The sequence below is a fragment of the Macaca mulatta genome, chromosome 7 (genome assembly GCF_049350105.2).
Source record: "Macaca mulatta isolate MMU2019108-1 chromosome 7, T2T-MMU8v2.0, whole genome shotgun sequence".
In the NCBI taxonomy this organism is placed as follows: Eukaryota; Metazoa; Chordata; class Mammalia; order Primates; family Cercopithecidae; genus Macaca; species Macaca mulatta.
The window spans coordinates 60,571,714-60,591,362 of record NC_133412.1 but is presented as its reverse complement, the minus strand read 5'-3'; the positions used below and the strand labels follow the sequence as shown (position 1 = coordinate 60,591,362).

Genomic DNA, 19,649 nt, shown 5'->3' with positions numbered 1-19,649 from the left:
CAATCATCTCTCTCTGCAGCCTCAACCTCCTGGGCTCAAGTGATCCTCCCACCTCAGCGTCCCAAGTAGTTGGGATTACAGGCATGCACCACCATGCCTGGCTTTTTTTTTTTTTTTTTTTTTTTTTTTAGTGAAGATGCGGTCTTGTTATGTTGTCTAGACTGGTCTCAAACTTCTGAGCTCAAGCAATCCTCCTGCCTTGGCCTCCCAAATTGTTGGGATTACAGGTGTGAGCCCTAGGATATTTCCTGATTTTTGTATTCAGGAAACAACAATAAGATCTGGCACGCAGAAGGCTGCAACAAAAAGTTACAATTTCCTACCCAGTTTTCAGACTGAGACAATTGAGACCTATAGCTCATTGATTGTAGGGGAGGCTGGGTATTCTTGGAAAAAGATCCTGCAACATTACCACATGGTATTCATTAATTATTCTCCAAAGGGATGTGGGGTCTTTGATGAAAGTAACTGTAGCTGGTGAAAAGGGAATACCCAGACTGTTTGAGGGCCGTTTATATAGGATTACAGCTGACCCTGACCCCAGAAGACCCACAATGCCACGATGTCCCCTCTCCAAAAGACTGAGGATGTGTGAAGATTAGGTAATAAATGAATCCCTGGATTAAGAGGCTGCAGCCCCATCTGGTGGTCATTTATCTGTCCCTAAATATGCAATTGATATAAGTATGCTTAGAAGGTAACAGAGCTCTCACTTTACTCCCTGAGCTGTAGGTATGAGCCACTATAGTAGGAAGAGCCCGGGGGAAGTCTCTGAAACTTCCTCTTCCCACTTTCAAGAGCAACGCAGTATTCCTTATTTCTAGACATCAAAAAATGAGAAAATAGGATCTTTCTATTTATCCACGTATTTATTATGTCAGTGGTCTTCATTCCTTTGTGTAGATCCAAATTTCTACCTAGTGTCATTTTTCTTCTGACCAAAGAACTGTTTTGAACATTTCTCAGAGTGCAGGCCTGCTGGTGATTATCCTGGCTTTTCTTTGTGTGAACAAGTCTGTATTTTGTCTTCACTAAAGTTTTTGAAAATGTTTTATTCCGTTTTTCTTTTTCTTTTTTTTTTTTTTTTTGTAGAGATGAGACCTCACTATGTTGATCAGGCTGGTCTTGAACTCCAGGCCTCAAGCAATCCTCTTGCCTCAGCCTCCTAAATTGCTGGAATGATTACAGGCATGAGCCACCCCACCTAGCCTCACTGACTTCAACTGCTTTTAATCCCATATCTGCAGAGGTAACTATTTCATCTCTAGTCATTCTTTTTGTTTTATTTTGAGACAAGGTCTCACTGTGTTGCCCAGGTTGGAGTGCAGTGGTACAATCACAGCTCATGGCAACCTCGACCTCCTGTGTTCAGGTGATCCTCCTGCCTCAGCCTCCTGAGTAGCTGGCACTACAGGTGTGTACCACTATGCCTGGCTATTTTTAAAAATTGTTTATAGAGATAGGTCTCCCTATGTTGCCCAGGCTGATCTTGAACTCCTGGGCTCAAGCAATCCTTGCATCTAAGCCTCCCAAAGTGCTGGGATTACAGGCGTGAGCCACTTCACTCAGCCAGGGTTTATTTTTTATTTTTTCGTCAATATAGCTTCCATTTCTCTCTTCTCATCATGATCAAACATTTTAGCCTTCTTGAACATATGGAGCATATTTATAATATGTCTTTTAATATCCTTGTCTGCTAATTACATCATCTCTGTCATTTCTGGGCCTATTTCTATTGATTTATTTCTCTCCTGGTTATAGGCACAATTTTACCTGTGGGTTTTTTGTTTGTTTGTTTGTTTTTTGGGACAGGGTCTTACTCTGTCACTCAGGCTGGAGTGCAGTGGTGTGATCTCATCTCACTGCAATCTCTGTCCCCCTGGTTCAAGTGATTCTTGTGTCTCAGCCTCCCAAGTAGCTGGGACTACAGGTGTGCACCACCATGCCTGGCTAAGTTTTATATTTTTAGTAGAAACAGGATTTAGTCATGTTGGCCAGGCTGGCCTTGAACTCCTGACCTCAGGCTATCCACCCAACCCAGCCACAGATCCCCTCCAATGACAAAACGGTTACCAGAGTCCATACCACTCCTGAGAAATACCGGACTGGGCCACCCAACCCTGGCGCCTCTGGGCTCCCCTCACCAAAGTCTTGTCAGTCAGCCCCCCCCCCCCCTTCACCAAGCAGCCAAGCCCCTGACCTCGCCAATCACCCCAGGGTGATGTTGGGCGGGTGACTCCTGGGGCTCCCTGTTCCATATTCAGCCCTCACATCCTGCTATGCCAAGCCTGACCTCCCTGGATTTTTTGGACTCGCCTCTCCAATGACCTGGGTCCCCCAGCCCCAGCCCCAGCTCCCACCCCCATCGCCAGTCACCCCTTGGTGACTTTGGGCTGGTGACTCCTGGGGTTCTCTGCTGCAGACTCTGCTCTCCCCTCCTGCTGACCCAAGTCCGACTTCCCTGGGCTCTTTGGACTAGTGTCTCTAAGGACCTGGGTCCCAGCCTTATGTCACCTTCCCACATCGTGGTTCAGTGACTCAGCCATTGCACTGATGTGGTTCCTCCCACCCCCAGGAGGAGTGGAATGTAATGATGTCACAGTCCCCCTAGAAACTTTCATTACTGCTGCAAGACCAGCCTTTGATCTTACGACCCAGTCCTCTGAGCATTCTCACCCCATTTCTGGTTCCTCTGGTTGCAGCACAAATTTCCAGCTGGAAGGGAAATGGGGAATATGGGACCTAGGAACAAGAGGTTACTGGTTGTCTTATTCCCTTCTCATAGACATTGACAGTGGGAAAAGCCTACTCATCCCCCATGAACTCAAAACGTTGACAGTATCTCTGGGTGGCAATGGGGAAACGGGTTTGGTTTGGTTTTCTCCCAGGCTTCTACTCTCCAGAGAGACTTTAACATGTTTTTCTGAGTTCTCCACCTCATATTCTAATTCTCCACAGTTCTGGGACCCGACTGCCCTTCAGTCAGTGGTCTCTGAAGTGAGATTTGCTCATCTTCTGTGGAATAGGTCCTGGGAAACTGAATTTGACAGCTTGAATCTTCCTCATATCATCTCAACTTGGGGTACTTTGAGTGCCATGGGATAAATGTGGGAGATCTTTCTGAAGCATCAGTTTCCCTCAATTCTCTTGAGAGAGAAAAAACATTAATGTACTTAGAGATGACAGTCACATAGGTTTCTAAGAGTATACCAGACCTCTCTCTGAAATGAGGCTTGGGTTGTCCTCTTTCTGAAAAATTTCCAGATTTAATAAAAAAGCTGCCTTCTGCCATGAGGACACATTGATATAAAAGTTTGAGAGGTACTGGTGCACTTCTTCACACTAACAGACATGAGAGGATGTATGACTAAACCACAGAGTGCAGTTCCTGCCTACTTAATGTTTACCTTTCTACCTCTGACTCTGGATTTGGTCCCTGGCAGCTGCTGATTCATGGCAAAACCCCAGAGCTTGGAGTCAGAAGACCGAGTTTAAGTTCCATTATTGCCCCCCTCTTTTTTTTTTTTTTTTTTTTTTTTTTTTGCCCATAATATCCATCCCTCTCAGTCACTAAGTGACTGTGACAACACCTTGTACAGTTGTTGGTGGCATTAAATCAGATGGTGTATAAGAGTATTTTGAAAAACTGTAAAGGAGGATGTGGCTGTAGGGGCTGGTAGTTCTCATGAGTATTACTGCTCTTCTTTCACACAGCTTTAAGAATATCAGCAGAGGAACAGCCCTGGTGTTCCGGCAGGAGCAAAGACAAAAAAGAAAAAAACTGGAAGTAGCCCTGAGAAAACCATTTCTGGTGGTTGCCACTCACCTGGGGATGTGAGTCTTGGCTGGCCAGGCTCCTGGGTAATTGTTGAGATTGCTGGGTAATTGTAGAGAATTCTGGGTTTGAATCCTGCCTCTCCCTCTGCTAGGGATCTGATTTATGGCAAATTGCTTGAGCTGTTTGGGCCTGTCTTTTCACATCTATAAAATAGGGATAATATTGTTTGACTTCCAGTTGTGAAGTTTAAATGAGATTCCTTGTTGTTGTTGTTTTTCTGGTAATCCCTAGTACATGGCCTGCTGTAAACACCCACGATACCCAGGAAATGGTCATTGCTGTTTGATTTTCCTCAACCCCCGTCTCAAGGGGAAGCTGGGCCAATGAGGACAGCCACTTGCCATTAGGCTGTCGCTTTAGGAGTCACTGAAGGGGGCCCAGGCTGTGGTGAGGAGAGCCACGGGCACTAGGAGTAAGAGAAGATCTAACTTGCCACCAGCTTGCTGGGTGGTCACAGAAAAATCACTTCTTCCCCTGGGCCTCAGTTTCCTCCTCTGTAAGATGATACTGGAGAAGATCAGTGTCTTTCAAACTTATTTTTTAGCTGGAGCCCCCTTAGTTCAAGTGAACCCTTACTCAGAAGTCTGGTTTTTTAATGGAGGTGGAGGTCTGGAGCTCTACCAGATTCATCACCCACATCCCGGGCCTGAGAAAAGGGAGCCAGTGAGCGTATTAAGAGCTGCATTGGTCAGGTGACTCCACTCTGTGACTGCACCACTCAGGGGACTTTTCCATCTATTTGTTCCTGCCCCTGGCAAGGCAGCAGGTGGCCGTTTGGAAGAATGGCACAGGCCATGGTTTTAATCTCCTCTGCTCTTCTTCAGCATTTCATTTCCTGAACCCACATCTTCCTCCCACGCTGACTTTCTTGTTTCTCTCTAAGCCGCTTCTGTCTTTCTCCCTGTCCTTGTTTCTCCCTTGTCATCTCCTATAGATTCAGGACATTCAGAAGGTGCTTGTGTCCAACCTTAACCATTCCAACGGGGTAGCACTCCCCCATTGGACAAGTGGAAGGTTAGGCAGTGCTGAGATCCCTCTCTGGCTTGCTGTCTCCAGCTGTGCATGCCCCTGAGGCTTCTCTAGTTTGGGGAATAGTTTGCCTCTGGCTTATTTTATGTTGCTGCCATTAATCTTTGGCCTGTTTATGTCTGCTTCTTCACCTGCTTGATTGATTGGGTTTTTTCCTTCCCTGCATCTTTTATCATCTTGGAAATGGTGAGACCTTAAAGTTTAAAAGTAGTTTGGGAATAACATACAGCGCAAGCATGTGGGATTTGGGGCTTTTTTTTTTTTTTTTTTTTTTTTTTTTTTTTTTTTTTTTTGACAGTCTCACTCCGTCACCCAGACTGCAGTGCAGTGGTGCGATCTTGGCTCTTGCCTTAGCCTCCTGTGTGGCTGGGATTACAGGCAACTGCCTCCACACCCGGCTAATCTTTTCGTTTTTAGTAGAGTTGGAGTTTCACCATGGTGGCCAGGCTGCTCTTGAAATCCTGACCTCAAGTGTTCCTCCCACCTCAGCTTCCCAAAGTGCTGGGATTACATGTGTGAGCCACCGTGCCCAGCCCCTTGCTGTTTTTATAGTTTCTCAATATCTATAGTTGTTTCCCATGTAAGTTTCTGTTTTTTTGAATTTCTCATTTTTATCACTCCTGCATCATCTGTTATCCTGAAGGATCTGGAGGTAAGGGGCCCTAGGCCAAGGTGCAGTGACACTACAGGCCAGCCCTCCAACCTTCTCTCATCAGCAGGGGCTGGGTGACCCTCTGCCAGCTGAGACAGCTCACATACACCCCAGCCCTAATGATTGTTCTCTCTACCTCTCCCTGCAATCCTCCTCCAACTCATCTTCTTGGCATGCGCCTCAGAGCCGGTACCAAGAACTAGCAGTAGCTCTGGAGTCAAGCTCCACAACAATCAATCACCTCAATGAAAACATAGAATCATTGGTAAGAGTCCAGTGGGGTCCCCTGATTCCATGCTGCCAGTCCTAGGCTTTCGTTTCCCCATGGGGCCCTAAAGAAAAGGGCTGGGGGCCCCTGGTGCCAAGGGCAAATGGGGAGCTGGAGCACCCAGGCCTCACCTGGAGAGACCCCAGAACAAGGAGCATGCAGCATGGCTCTTCTGTCACTGCCCTTTTTGCCAACTCTCTCTCCTCCAGATACCCCTGCTCTAGTCCTTTCCACACACACACTGGGGTTGTCACCTGTCAGGGAAGCACTAGCCTGACTCATTGTCAAGGGCCCCGAATTTCTGCTCTGACTCTGTCCCTAATTTGCTCTTTGATTCTGTACAAGCCACCTCTTCTCCTTGGGCTTGTGTTTCGCGGGGAGGTATGGCATCAAAGGTCTCTGTTAGCTCTGAGAGTCTGAGATTTAAAGGCCCCTAGAATGGAAACCTCACGGTCAAGGGCTCCTGTCTGTCCTTTTCCATCCTATATCTGCTGTGGAGAACCATACCTGGCCCATATGTGCTCAGTAAATGTCTGTTGAATGAACGCACCTTTCTAAATCACAAGCTGGCAGATGGGTGGGCCTTTCTCAGACTCCATCTCTAGAGATTTATGTTACTGTCCTTTCAAGAGAATCCAGATTCAGACTTTGAGTTCTGTGTCTATGGGCAAAAACCAACAAAGACCCAAATCTTCTGTCCTTGGGAGCTTGAAGAGAGTTGACCAGTTCGTGTTGCCATTGGGTCTGAGAACATTGCCTTTAAAATCCATTCCTGGCCCCGACTACTGCTTCCTGGTCTGGGGAATAGAGTTGGAGGGGCCACCCTTAGTCACCTGAATTTGACTCTCTCCACAGAAACAACAGAAGAAACAAGGGGAACATCAGTTGGAAGAAGTAATGTGATTTCTTTGTTTGCTCACAACATGACTGCTGGGTTTGGGGGGCACTCAGATGTAGAGGATGTAGAGGGGCCAGTCTCGTCTCACCCACTCCCAGCCTGGGGAAGAAGGCTCAACCCTCAGATTCCATCCCATCCCCATAGGGTCCCTGATAACTTAGTCCCATGAGTGGACCTGTCCTGGGGCATTGGTGGCATTCTTGGGGTACGTCTCTTACTGTGCTATCTCTACCTCCCCGCGGTAAGAGCTCTGTATTCCTCTTCCTATAGGAAAAGAAAGCAAACAATGACATACACAAAGCACAGACGGAGCAGTTAGAGATGAGTGGAGGGTGGGGAGTTTTCTCCTGTCTTTTGGAGAATGTTTCTTTCCTTCTCTTTCAGCACTTGCTTGGTTTTTCTCCCAAACGTTCAATTCCAGACAATCAACATCCTCACATTGGAAAAGACAGACTTGAAGACCACCCTTTACCATACTAAAGGTGCTGCCAGACACTTTGAAGGTGGGAATCTGGGCACCCCATCATCCTTCAACCTGGCACTTTGACAGGTCTTTAGGGGGAGTCCTTTTGGGCCCCATCTCAACCTCTGTCATTACAGAAGAGTCCAAGGATCTGGCTGGTCACCTGTAATCCTCCTTACAGCGTATTCAAGAATTGGAGCGGGCTCTCGCTGCTGTGTCTACACAGCAGCAGGAAGAGGACAGGGTGAGTCCAACCAGCTGCCCCATCCCTTGGCAGCCTGGCTTGCCAGATGGAGGAGTGAGCCTAAAGGTCCCTGCTGCAGGATGCAGTGTCCTGCCCAGAAGGCAGCAGGATCATTTCAAGCTGCTTTTGTGTACGGTTGTTAGAGGCAGCCTGGGGCTGAGTCAGCTGCTGTGGGTAAGTTGGGGGCACTGTGGGGAGTAAGCACTGGACACAGAGCTCAGAGGCCAAGTGCCTGCCCTGCCTTTACCTGGTTGTGGCCTTGGCCAAGTCCTAGGTGGGGTATTGGGTACCTGTACTGTGAAGGTACAGAAGAGTACCTTTACTATGTTACCATTTCTGTAGAGAGAGGAAAGGGGTGTGTGTGTGTGTGTGTGTGTGTGTGTGTGTGTGTGTACTATGATAATGTACATAAAACATGTCTCCAAGTGTTTGTAAAAAACTCAGGAGAGAGTAACAAGGTGCTTGGGAGACACTTCCATGGCATACCTTCTGAGTTTTGGACTATGCGAATGTATCATCCTTTCAAAAAGCAAACAAAAGATTAATTTCCCCCTCCTACCTGTGTCCCCACCCCCAGCAAGAAAAATGGGCTTAGAGAATGGGATAGACCTGGGTGTTCAAATCCCAGCTCTGTCTAAGTGATCTTAGGCAAGAACTTAACCTCGAATACTCCATGTTTTTCATCTACACAATAGAGGTAATCCTAGTAACTGTCTCATATGGTGGTAGTGAGGATTAAATGGGATTGTTAGCGTGGTACCTGGTGAAGCACTCCGTAAAGGTTAAAAGTGGTAGTAATAACAGTAATAACAATAGCAATATTATCTGATCTCTCTGGGCCTCTCTTAGCCAGCTGTAAATTAGATCTCTTTCCTTGTGCCTTCCAACTTTACTGAGTTCTTTAAAAACCAGGACATGGGCTTGGAAATGCCTTGATCTTTACTGACTGAGTTGTATATTGAGTCTAGCCCTAGCCCTTTTAAGGGGCACTGCCCCAGCTCCCCAGATCGAAACTTCTCACTCTTCACCATCCAGTCCTCGAGCCACAGTGAAGCAGTCCTTCAGCAGCAGTTAAGGCAGTCCTCAAAGGAGCGGGCGCTGCTGAACGCACACGTGACACAGGTGAGGCTTTGCAGAGGAGGGATGTGGAAGAATGATGACCCCAGCTGGCCAGGAGCAGTTGAGGACCAGTGACAGCCCTTCCTAACTTCTGTGCCCATTCTCGCAGATGACAGAGTCACTTAAACAAGTCCAGCTAGAGAGAGATGAATATGCTCAACATGTAACAGGAGAGAGGGCCCAGTGGCAGGAGAGGATGTGGAAAATGTCGGTGGAGGTGAGACCTGACCCTTCAGCCCCCCACCTTAGATAGGTCACTGGATCTTTCTGGGCATCTGTAAAATGGGAATAGTACAGCCAGAGGTGGTCATGGATCTGGGCTTTGTGGAGGTGGGGGCAGAGAGGGAGATGGTAGCTTGTCCAGCCACCAGCCCCTCTCTCCAGGGCCCTTCCCCTCTGTGCTTTGGGCAGGCTTGCGCATTGAAGGAAGAGAAGAAGCGTGACATACATCAGATACAGGAGCTGGAGAGGAGCTTGTCCGAACTCAAACCCCAGATGGGTAAGATGGGGCTGGTGTGACGTGGGAGGAGGACCGGCATCAGAGGACTGTGGGGGTGGCTTAGAATGCCCCAGGGAGATGGGTGGATGGAAGTGCTTTGAGGCAGAGGGAAAGAGGTCTGTGCCAGGAGACAGCAAGTTTTGTCATCTCCATGAGCCTCAGGGTCCCCATCAGCAAAGAGGGAGGAGTGCCCGTTGTCAGCCACCCATAGTGCTCTCTATCTGAAAGTGACTTGGCAATTGGCTACCATCAGGTTCAAGGAATCATTAGCAGTGAGGCCAAGTTTGGAAAGCCTGAGAGGAGCTGTGCATCAAGAGGAGGGTTTTATTTTTTTCTTTTTGGGTAGGGGGTGGTGGTTGTGGAATCCAGAGGCCCTTATTGTCTGCTTTCTTTCTCAGCTGACCCCCTGTCCCCAGCACCCCCAGCAGAGATATCTGAGGTGAAGCAGCTACAAGATGAGGTCAGGTACCTGAAGAAGAAGGTGGAGAGTTTGGAGGGAAAGCTCCATTCCCAGGTGGAAAACAATCAGGCCTTGAGTCTCCTGAGCGAGGAACAAAAGGAGAGGCTTCGGGATCAGGAGGAGAGCCTCTGAAAGCAGGAGGAGAGGAGGCTGCGGGAGCAGGAGAGGCTGTGTGAGCAAAAGGAGAGGCTTCGGAAGCAGCAGGAGAGGCTACAGGAGCATGGTGAGAGGCTGTGAAAGCAGGAAGAGAGGCTATGAAAGCAGGAGGAGAGGCTGCGAAAGGAGGAGGAGAGGCTACGAAAGCAGGAGGAGAGGCTACGGGATCAGGAGGAGAGGCTGTGGGAGAAGGAGGAGAGGCTGTGGGAGAAGGAGGAGAGGCTATGAAAGCAGGAGGAGAGGCTCGTGCTCTCCCAGAACCACAAGCTCGACAAGCAGCTGGCTGAGCCACATTGCAGCTTCGAGGTGGGTTGCCCCACCTGGGGAGCCTGCCCTTATCCCTAACCCTCCAGGCCTTTGTTTCCCCACCTGTAAAATGGGGCAGTGTAGCCCTCACATGAAATGGTACTTCTAAAGTCACCTGTGAGCCAGAGCTCATCAGGCCCTGCTCTGATGGCTGTTGGGGAGACGGGATGGTTTTTCTAACCTGCCTCCACCCTTCCCGGTGACATGGGAGGTAGACACCAAGTTCTGGGGTCTCCAGCTGCAGTGGCTGGCCACTGATTGCTTCTCTCTGTCCAGAACAATGAAAACCAGAGCGCACTGCAGTTGGAGCAGCAAGTAAAGGAGCTGCAGGAGCTGAGCGATGTGAGGCAGACGGTAGCCCCCACCCCATCCAAGGAGGGCTGGGAGGCAGACACCAGCCTCTGGGGAGGGGAGGTGCCAGGCCAAAGGCAGCTCCAGCTGCGGGGCAGGTGACCCCAGCACTCTCCAGGGCAGCCCTATGACTGTTTCTTGCTTCCCGCCCTCTGACTTTTAGAGGTGGGTAGCCCTGGGCTCCTCCCAGGTCTGGACATCATCATCCCAACTAGAGGCTTGGATTCCCCCAATCACAGGGGAAGAGACAGTGGTATGAAAGGCTTCTTATGCCAGGCAAGGTGGCTCATGCGTGTAATCCCAGCACTTTGGGAGGATGAGGCAGGAGAATTACTTGAGGTTAGGAGTTTGAGACCAGCCTGGCCAGCAGGGTGAAACCTCATCTCTACTAAAATTACAACAACAACAAAAAATAATCCAGGCATGATGGTGCATGCCTGTAATGCCAGCTACTCAGGAGGCTGAGGCATGAAAATCGCTTGACCCCAGGAGGTGGAGGTTACAGTGAGCTGGCATTGCACCACTGCACTCTAGCCTGGGCCACAGAGTGGCACTCTGTCTCAAAACAAAACAAAACAAAAAAGCCTCCTTAGATTCAAACTGGATTCTGGCCTCAGTTCCACTGGTCACCATTCAACTACTTTTCATCTCTAAGTCTCTGTTTCTTTAACTTCAAAAGGAAGTTAGCATTTTCCTTACGGAGGTGCTGAGGATTAAATGAGATAATACATGGAAAGCATTAGGCATGTAGCACACGTAGCAGATGGTGGTTGGCTCCCTCTGCTTTTCCACCAGTCTGTGGCCTACAGTTTAAATGGTGGGAAGAAGGACATGAGATTTGAGGCTGGGGAAGGAGGCACGAGGTTCTAGGCAAAGTGGGGAGTCTCTTAGGCCTGGAGCAAGAGGCCAGGGGCCTGGACAGGTGACAGAGCCCCACAGTGCCCTCGCTACCCTATTAATGGACCCAGAATCTGGAAGCCAACCACCACATGCCCTCATTCCCACGGTCTTCCTGCAGATACAGCTGAAGACCCAAGAGTCTCAGAGTCTGCAGCAGCAGTGAGACTAGTACCTGGGTCACCTGCAGCAGTATGTGGCCACCTATTAGCAGCTGACCTCTGAGAAAGAGACACTGTACAGGCAGTTACTGCTGCAGGCCCAGCTCATGGACCAGCTGCAGCAGCAGGAAGCTCAGGGTAAAGCGGTGGCTGAGATGGCCCACCAAAAGTTGCAGGAGACCAAGGGGAGGGAGTTACAGAGGATGGAGTCCTGAGGGGGACGACCTGGCAACCTCCGTGCCTTCTCACTCTGTTTGTTTTCCGTCCCCTTAGGAGCACCTAGAAGCTGCCAGCCAACAGAACCAACAGCTAGAGACCCAGCTGAGCCTCATGGATTTCCCTGGAGAAGGTACAGGAGACCAGTTAGAGGAAGACGAGAGAGCCCTAGGAGGAAGGGGGGATTGTTAGCAGCATAGGATTGAAGAGTTGGAAGAGACCTTTAGAACAGCTGATCGTTGTGCCAACCGGGTGTCTGCACTGAGTTCGGCATCAATATGGTAACTTTCTGGGAGCAGGGGGCCACCAGGTTGCCTAAGGATGAGTGAACTGGCCCAGATCAGAGAGGGAGCAGGTCAGAACTCCCGCACTGACCGGTAATGTGACTGTGCCTGGGCAATATAGCAAGATCTTGGTTCTTAAAAGGAAAGATAAAGAACAGCAGCTCATTCCCCTCTGGGGAGGGGCTGGCTCAGGGTTACACAGTGAGGGTGGGGACAGAGGTGGGCCCACAGTACTTCCCTTGTTGGGTTGTCTGAGGACCCCTCTGGCCACCTCCCCACAGGAGATAGAGGAGGACATCTGGACAGTGAGGAGGAGGAGGCACCTCGGCCCATGCTGAGTATCCCACAGGACCAGGAGAGCTGGGAGGCCATGGTGAGCCTGACTTTCCCCGCCTCCCCTTTGCCACCTTCCTCTGTGGTCCCTCCCAGACTTCCTTATGCTCTTGGTTTCCCTACCTTCTGATTTCTCTGGACCCTCACCCCTTCTGGGAGCCAGTGGTCAGACACCATTTCACCTGTGACCAACAGGTGCACTCTCTGAAGCCCCAAGGGAAGGATTCGCACTCCACCTCCCTGCCCCGTTTGTTCTATGTATGCCCCTACAAGAATACTCACTTCTTGCCTTCAAGTGACATTTTCAACTCCCCTGGAGCCAGTGCCCAGGAGGAGCAGGCACGGCCATGTGGGCAGCAGTAGGTGGAAAGGCTGTGTTGCCCGCACCTGGTTTACCTGATGGCCTCAGCCTGGAAGGAGCCAGAGGCAGAGGACCCAGCTCCAGGGACTGGGAGTGAGTTTGTGTGTGGGGAGAGTTACCGGGCCCTGAAGAAGGCCATGGAGAAGGTGAAGGTGAGTGATTCCTGGCATGAGCCAAGAAAAGTGGTAGCGGGACAGACAGGTCACTCTCGAGATGTGACCCCGTTATTTTGGCTCCACAGTGGCTTTATGGACCCCCCGAAGGAGAAGGCAGATGGGAAGGAACAGGTGGAAAACCTAGAGCGTGGATTCATCCAGCTCTCTGGAGCGACAGATGGCATGAGTGATCGGGAGACCTAGGCATGGCAGGGGGAGCTGCAGGGCCATTGGAGGGGCCCCAGTGTCTGAGCCCTGTCCTCTTGCAGGAGAGTACATCACAGTATATGAGAGCCAAGGGGTGGTGCTAAACATGTGGCACTGGGAGATGGAGGATGTCATCAGGCTGGCCCAGAACAAGGAAGAGATGAAGGTAGGGTGTGCAACACCTCTACAGGGGTGGGGGTGGGCATGGGCACTGGCACTGTCTCTGGTGTGGCAGCTGAGCACCCTTCCATTCAGGCGAATCTTCTGGAACTTCAGGAGCTGGTGTTGCCGCCCGTGGGCAACCACGAGAGGCATGGCAAATTCTTCACTGCTGTCCAGAACCCTGCTAATGAGCCCGCTCCAGGGGCTCCGGCCCCCCAGGAACTTGGGGCTGCTGTGGAGCAGGGTGGGTACCTCAGGTAGGGTGGGCAGGCAGGAGCAGGGGAGGCTAGCCCTGCACTGAGATCCCCGCCTCCCTCTCTCCGAAGATTTTTGTGAGGTGAGCCTGGACGACAGCATGGAGCCTGCATCAGGAGAGGCCTGGGAGGGTTCTCCCCATGACAACCCCACTGCACAGCAGATCGTGCACCTGCTTCCTGTAATGCAGGACACCCAGGAGCACTCAGGCTTGGCCAGCAAACCCTGCATGCCATTCTTTTACTGGGCAACTGAGAACAGGGAGATAAACATCATCATCTAAGACCTGGACGAGAAATTGAAAACAAAACAAAACAAAACAAAAAAACAAAAAAGAAAACTTTGGGGTTAGTTTCCTACACAATTCATTTACTTCATTTGAATGTTAGAGCCACTCATGTTTATTTGTGTTTCTAATTTAATTTAAATTTATTTGTAAAAAGGTAAGGGAGAGTGGATCTTTTCCTGATGTTCACTCTGACATCCTTTAGCATTTTTGTTTTTTAATTTGATAATTGTAAGTCATTAGCTCACATATCGAGTTTGCCCTTACCTGGTGGGAGTTCAAGCACACAAAGACCCACTATTTGCACAAAATTATTCTTGCTGGTTTGGAATAGGCTGCCATGCTTTTTTTGATGTTATTGCGGCATGTATATTCATTATGGAATTCAGATAAAATTTGCTTATGCTCTGATATTATGTTTGATCGGATCCTAATCACAGTGAGCTCTTCATTAGTTCAATATGTGGTTTTCCCTCAAGTGCGCACTGTTTCTTACTTTGTAATATGCCACTGTGAGTACTGACATTTAGAGTTGTTTAAAGGCCGAGAACTGGAAACAGCCTTTCCCCCTTATTCTGTGTGTTGGGGATGGGACTAATAACATTTTGGGGAGCTTTTTAAATCTCACAGAAGAGGAAAGTGGCCTGCTCTGGCAGGTGTGTGCAGGATAGAATATGTTTCATTTGTTTCGTTGCCAAAAAGGAGCGCAGTACTATGGTAGTTCCCTTAGGATTTGTGTGTGCTCTGGGCTTATGAAGATATTGCATCATGATCTGCAGCAATTGTACTCTTTGCCGATGACCTAAAAAGAGATCTTATCTGAGGAATGAAAGACTCCCATCATTGACTGTGGATGTAGAAAACCTTTTCCAGCCTAGAGCATTTTATGTCTACAATACGTTTTAAAGTCAGAGTCCATGTTACCTGTTTTAATCACATGACTACATGTCCCAGTACACAAAAGGGCACTGGTTGGCTTTCTTCTTAATGTACTTAGTAAAGATCATAAGAAATCCTTTCAGAGTTTAAATGTCCCTGGAACAGGCATACAGGCTCTAGTCAAGAATGAATTCGAGTGAAGGAAAGCTGTGTGACACCTGGCATTCCTCTATGTTCATGGAGCTTCTTTGAGGCTAGAAGATTGATTTTACCATCTAGACCTCTCTGGCTATTCTTCAACCACATTGGTTACTCTGACAGAGGAATTTACTTCTTTTCTTTGAATGGAAAACACTTTAATAACAACCATTATTATAAACCAATATATGTGAGAGTACTTAGTTGAAACAAAAAGGAGTTTTTAGTAGACAGTATTATACTACATTTGAAAATCAAGGAGATGTTTATGCAACTTAAAATGTTTACAAACTGCAGTGCAATCTACTGTTTGTGAATATCACAGTATCATGAGGAAATGTGTCTACACATTCACAGAGTTATATTTCCTCACAAAGTTCTTTATGAACAGTGAAATATGTTTTTATACCTCTCGATTTCAGTTAGAGGTATATTGTGCCATATTTATGTTAATGTGCCTATACATGATGAATGAATTATTTCAGTCATACGTTGCCTAAATAATAACTTTATGATGCTTGGGAAAGAATTAACAGCTAAAACTTCATGGACTTAAGTTCCTGTTCTTGCCTTCTATTTTGTGAACTTGCCGTTTTCACATTATTTGAGTTCACTTGAAAGACGGTTACTTCAAGTCCATTTTAAACCCTCGGGCTAGAAAGCGTACCACTGTTAATTAGCCATTTTATTTGGTCTAACAGTTTTTCTTTATCATTCTGAGACTGGTTTTACCTAATACATTGATATACTAATACATTGATGTATTATTTCAAAGGCATTTTTATAGTTCCAATCACTTCACTTTTGCTCTGACACATATAAATGACTAGGAATGACCTTCAGATCGCGTTTAGCATCTGTAACCAAACTGACAATAATGTGTTCATCAGGGACCTATGGATTAAATCACATACTGTCATATTGTCATATTTAAGTTGAATGTCAATCTGGAAAATAAATGTACTGTATTAGCTGAAATACTGCTCTTTGTGTAGGTATACTGTCGTATGTTTAAGACAAAATTAAAAAGAATGGAAATCATATCACAATAACTTAAGTCTTTCATCAAAGTGCATGAAGTCTTTTGCAATACCTCATTCAGCAAGTATTTGTTCTCTTCCTCACTCAGTATAACGCAGCTTTCAATTTGCTTAGAAGACAACATTAGAAGTTTAGAGATCATCAGAAATATAGAATTTTAAAATGTGAGTTCAACTGAATAAATTTGAATTTCTGTAGGAAGTAAAGAATCAAAATACCTATTTAAAGATTGCAATATATGGTCATTATTTTTAAAGTATCTGATTAAACCTGATAGGTTTTCCAGAAATGAAAATAATCAGTTCTAAAACCAATGCTGATTTTTAGAAAATGTGAAAACGTGCATCAGCCCTATCCATAGTAGTTTCTCTAAGACTTTATGTTACAGAGTCACTTTAAAATAATATAACTATTCAAAAATGTAACTGCTATGTTAATATTTTGAAATAAGTTACAACATTTTAAAATATGAATTCTGTTGTTTAAAACAAAGAAACTGGGGGAAGGAAAAGTAGAGAAAGAAATGGCAATTCCAGTCCAAAGCTTTATTTGCCAAGTTTTCTTAGAATGACTTTTACCAATTTATGAATTCTTGTAAACAGAATGTATAATGGAAATACTGAAAGACTGTTGTCTAAAGTGCCATTATTGACAGCTGCTGTGATGCTACTGTAATGTAATAAATTATGAAATTGTTGCAAACTGCCATTTTTGCCTTAAAATTTAGTGTGTCTGAAAACTATAGTATTAAAGGTATTGAGACTGTGCAAATGCTGGGCACTCTTGGCATGAGCACATCAGTTTTTATTCTTACAAAATTGTAATTATGAAAGTGTGTTTATTAAAAGAATGCAAACTAAAAAGAAGTAATGGGCATTTTAAAAAGTTGTGGGATGAAAAAGTTATAGGGTGAAAATGCTGTGGAAACGTTGTGACAAAACAAAAGTGGAAAAAAGTTTTATGAAAAGTGTTTTTTAAAAGTTATGAAAAAAGAGTTATGGGATTTCAAAAAATGTCATGGGATAAAAATAAAACTAAATAAAAGCAGGCCCCTATCAGCATAAGCCTAGAGAAGTGGGTCTGGAGTCTTTGCCCCCACCATGTACCAACCACACCTTTACCATTAGGGTCTCAAGACAAGACCCCTGTCTAATGGAGGAAGACAAACAGACCCTTTGCCACCTTGACCAGGGCTGAGTCATTAAATTTCTGGATGATGTTTGTTATTTAAGAGCCAGAGGCTGGTGGAGCTGGTTTGTTTGGAGGAGGCCTGATGGCCTCTCTACTCTCACCAAAGCAACTTTTCCCTCAGGGGGCTCCCATCTTCTTATTCAGGGAGGCAGCTGAGGTGGGACAGTGGGGACCAGGTAAGGGCACAGGCTGCTGGGGTGACCCCCTTCCCCAGTGTACATACAGTATCTGTGTAACATTTTGTATATTCCAGGGGGTAGGGCCACCCCCTGTACCTTACCTAGTGGAGGTTGGAGCTAGCATATGAGGAGGAAGTTCTAAGCATTTGTGGCTGGGAAACTTATTTATTGCTAGCATAGGAGGGAGGAAGGAGGCAGGTCGTGGCTGCCTGGTGATGTGACTCCTGTTTTTTTTGTTTGTTTGTTTGTTTGTTTGTTTTTATTTTGGAATAAACGGATTTAGCCATACTGCTCGGCCTGGTATATTTCTGTTTCCCTCACTGGGTCCTGCAGTTTGTCCCACTGAACGAGGAGCCCCAGAATGTCTGAGCATGTCCAGATGGCTGTTGGGGACCTTCCAGGCCTGTTACGTGTATGCTGCCTGGTGACACCTGGTGGATTTCACGAGGACTGCCATGGTGCCTATGGGGCACAGTCCAGCCCTGACAGCCAACAGGCTCAGAAGCCTGATATAGTGGTGGCCAGGAAGACAGATACCAGCACCCAAGGCCACTGACTTCCATCCACCCCAGGCATCTTCCGTTCTGTCCCCTTGCCTCCCTCTCCTGTCTGCACTGGGTGGCCTGTTGTGTCTCTCCCTCCAGAGTGACAAGTGTCCTTCAGGCTTCCTTCAGGCTGAGTTCATGTCCCTGCTTGCTAATGGCCAGAGCTGGCTTCACAGGATAAGAGTCAGCTAAACTCCAGGGGCTTTCCAGGAAGTGTCCCTTGGAAAGGGTTTGGCCTTTTCAGTGCTCCCAACAGCACCCTAGAAATGGCTTGACCTTTTCCCTCCCCTGAGCTCCACAGAGAACACAGCCAGCAGAGGACACATTCCCCGTCATCCAGAAATGGGTTTGATTCTCAGCCGAGGGACAACAGGACTAGTAGAGACTGTCAGGCCACACGGCTGCCTGCACAGCACCCTCATGCTTGGTGGAGGGTGGGAGGGATGGTGGGGGCTGGCTGTCCACAGGCCGGGCATGACAGGCAGGCTCACTGGAGGTGGTGCACTTTGGAGGGGTGATATTGGGGGACAGCTTTCTCTTGATGAGCCACAAGCCTCCAAAATGACAGCACGGTGACTGATTCCCAGCTCTGGAGGTGAGGCGGTCAACCACATGTGTGTGTGTGTATATATAGCTATTTATAGAACAGGGCAGGGACATACCACAGGGGGGGGGGGGGCACAAGTTTTCAGCAACAGTCATACCTGGATGTGTCAGCTCAGCACTACAATAGACTAAGTCAAGGATGAAAGGGGCTGACTTTGGGGCCGGGGGGCCACTGTCAAGTCACAGGACACCTGCCCAGGCAGGCTTGGAAAGGGAGGCCTCCGAGAAGAGGAGGATCTGTTCGGAGATTGAAGGGGGACCTTGGGCTCTCCAGACAGGATGGACTTGCCTGACCCGTTCAGCTGGTAGTTGGAGAGAAAGCAGAGAGAAAATGGGTTAAAGAAAAGCCAGAGCTGGTGAAGCAAGCACAGAGCACTGGTGCAGGAGCTGTGGGAGGGCCAGGGAGGGAAGGGCGTAGGTGCGGGTTTGGCAAGGATCCTGGAAAAGAGGGGCTGGAAGTGAAAGGGGAGGAAGATGGAGGGAGGACCCGGAGCTTCACAGGTAGTGCTTGGGGGCTACAGCAGCCCTCCACACTCCACACACGCCTCTCCCATGGCATCCAGGCAGTGTACCCACAGTTCAGACCAATGCTCAGTTCCCTTGGGCTTCTTTCTTCTCTGGTCACCCTGGTCACCATGGCCCGGGGCCACATCTTGCTTGGGGAACCCCACCCAACAACCACCAGGCCTGATAGAGAAGGAACACTGCTTGAACTAAAATGGTGAAGCTATAAGGGATGGATGGCTGGAATGAGTGCCAGAGGCCTCTCTCTGTGCAGTCAGAAAGCCTAGGGCCCTCTGAAGGGAGCCTGGGGAAGGCAGGGAGGAGAGGTAGCTGGATGCCACTGGCCATAGACTTATAAATCTAAGAGGGGAGCCTCAATTAGTTGGGCTCGGAGGGGCTGCAGGTTGCATAGGTGAGGTTGAGCCCTTCCTGCTGGGAAAAGCAGAAGAGGGAGAGTCTGTGGCAGAAGTGGCAGGTAGGCTTACTAGGTAGAGCTCAGCTGGGCCAGCAGGCACTGTGGTCCCCTTGGCTGAATAGCACAGGTGGCCCCTAGGAGCAACAGACCAAGGTGCGTGAGCCCGCTGGCCAGTTGTAGTACTTCAGTGGGGGCCAGGGACCCTGCCTTTGGTCACATGCTAGCAGCTATGATGGTACCTGGGAGAGAGGGAAGGGGGCTGTGTGTCCCTGCCTGGCCTGTGGAGTGTGTTGTGGGATGACCATGTGCATGGGACTCTCACCTAGATCGCCACTGGATTGCCAACAGATAGAGGAGGTGGGACCCTGACAATCACCCCTCCTCTGCAGTGGATTTGGCTCTTGGCACTCCCAGGTTGGGAGCTGGATGCCCTGCCCTGGCAGCATGACTCAGACTGCACGACAGGTACGGCATGCCCAGGATGATGTTCC

The 19,649-nt window shown here is 48.2% G+C and overlaps 1 pseudogene; it reads left to right on the top strand.

Moving 5' to 3' along the window:
* Nucleotides 1–2,553: 2,553 nt before the first annotated feature.
* On the top strand, nucleotides 2,554–13,597 carry LOC100430741 (golgin subfamily A member 6C-like; annotated as a pseudogene).
* The last annotated feature ends 6,052 nt before the right edge of the window (nucleotides 13,598–19,649 follow it).